The sequence below is a fragment of the Schistocerca gregaria genome, chromosome 3 (assembly GCF_023897955.1).
Source record: "Schistocerca gregaria isolate iqSchGreg1 chromosome 3, iqSchGreg1.2, whole genome shotgun sequence".
Taxonomy (NCBI): domain Eukaryota; kingdom Metazoa; phylum Arthropoda; class Insecta; order Orthoptera; family Acrididae; genus Schistocerca; species Schistocerca gregaria.
The window spans coordinates 594842241-594844143 of record NC_064922.1 but is presented as its reverse complement, the minus strand read 5'-3'; the positions used below and the strand labels follow the sequence as shown (position 1 = coordinate 594844143).

At 50.8% G+C, this 1903-nt stretch overlaps 1 non-coding gene across 1 annotated transcript; it reads right to left on the bottom strand.

Annotated features, from left to right (window-relative positions):
• Nucleotides 1–584: 584 nt before the first annotated feature.
• Trnaa-cgc (transfer RNA alanine (anticodon CGC)) lies at nt 585–657 on the bottom strand. Its single transcript has one exon. It is a non-coding gene; the product is annotated as a tRNA-Ala (tRNA).
• Between the last annotated feature and the right edge of the window lie 1246 nt (nt 658–1903).

Genomic DNA, 1903 nt, shown 5'->3' with positions numbered 1-1903 from the left:
GATGTGACGGCAGGCTCACCGCCCAGCGGAGGCGGCGGGGGCGGCGCGGCGGTATCGGAGGCGTTGCAGCAGCTGGTGGCGGCGCTGCAGGCCGCGTCGCCGACCCCGCCGCCCCCAGCGCCGGACGCGGCCTCGTACCAGCTGCTCCTGCACTGGCTGACCCAGCAGGTAGGCAAGCCAGCGGCGCAGCGCCTCACTTTCTTCCCCCATCCGTCCTAAGGCCGAGCTTGGCTTCGTTTCTAAACATCTCATCGATGGGACGTTGCACCCCCAATCTTCCTGACTTACGTTCACTTTCTTTATGTCGTCTGCACACTAACGCGCTCCTGTCATCTCATTCTCTTAACATCAATCCATATCACAGCATTAGGGACAATCAAGTAAATGAGGAGTCAGCATAACGGTTATAGGTGGGTGGTGGTGGTTAGTGTTTAACGTCCCGTCGACAACGAGGTCATTAGAGACGGAGCGCAAGCTCGGGTTAGGGAAGGATTGGAAAGGAATTCGGCCGTGCACTTTCAAAGGAACCATCCCGGCATTTGCCTGAAGCGATTTAGGGAAATCACGGAAAACCTAAATCAGGATGGCCGGAGACGGGATTGAACCGTCGTCCTCCCGAATGCGAGTCCAGTGTGCTAACCACTGCACCACCTCGCTGGGTATAACGGTTTTACCTGGCTCCATAGCCGATTCGAATCCTGGCGCTGCACACTTTTCACTGTCAGTATTTGGCCAACGAGGGTAGGAGAGGTGGTGACGCAAACTTTCTGATGACCAGTCTTTGCGTCAATGTCTCTGATTAAATTCCAGACCTCTCCGCAGTGTGTCATGAAGTGAGCGCAAGTTAATGGTGCCTCGTCCGTCGGATGAAGACGTTAAGCTCTACAGTCCCTTGTTGCTGGTAGACTAAGTGCTGGCACAAGTTTCACTTTCACCCTTCCCTCATTCATCCCAACAGTAGACTTTACATGCACTCGCCTGAGTCATCCACATGACAGACACACACATTTGACTCCTCATAACAGGTCTAAGGAAGGTAACGGCAACCCATCTTCAATGAAACGTTACCAGAACAGCCGTGCAGGTTTCCTGCATCTGCTACATGACGTTGATCCCTTGACTATGTGACTGCTTTGACTTTTGCTAGCGGTTGCACCGAGTGATCCTATAAACAATGCCTATTGGCTAAAACGGATAACTTGGAAACAGGCGGAAAGACCGATTATTGTTTGAGTTGGGTTGTTTTGGGCAAGAGACCAAGTCATAAAAAATGGCGCTGAGCACTATGGGACTTAACTTCTGAGGTCATCAGTCCCCCATAACTTAGAACTACTTAAACCTAACTAACCTAAGGACATCACACACATCCATGCCCGAGGCAGGATTCGAACCTGCGAGCGTAGCGATCGCGCAGTTCCACACTGTGGACGCGGGATTCAACCACCGTCCTCCCGAATGCGATTCCAGTGCGCTAACCACTGCGCCACCTCGCTCGGTGATGATTATTTGATTCCACAATAACCGAACAAGCATTAGAACCAGCCACATACATTAAATATACGTAAATATGCGTATGTAGCGACTTAAAGTGGAATAACCACATAAAACTAACTGCAGGTGAGGCTGACTGTACACACGTTCATATGGAGAACCTTCAGGAACTGCACTCCACACATTAGACCGATACTTAGCAAACCTTCTCAGTCTGGGTCGTTTATAAGAAATAATGGATTGAGAAAATAGGGAAAATCCAAAGAAGTGCCACGCCTTTCGTCACAGGCGCGTTCAATAAGCAGGAAAGCGTCTCGGACATGCTCACCCGTCGTCAGTGCCAGACACTACAAAATAGGCGCTATGCATCTTGGTGTAGGTCACTGATAAAATTCCGTGAGCATACACTATG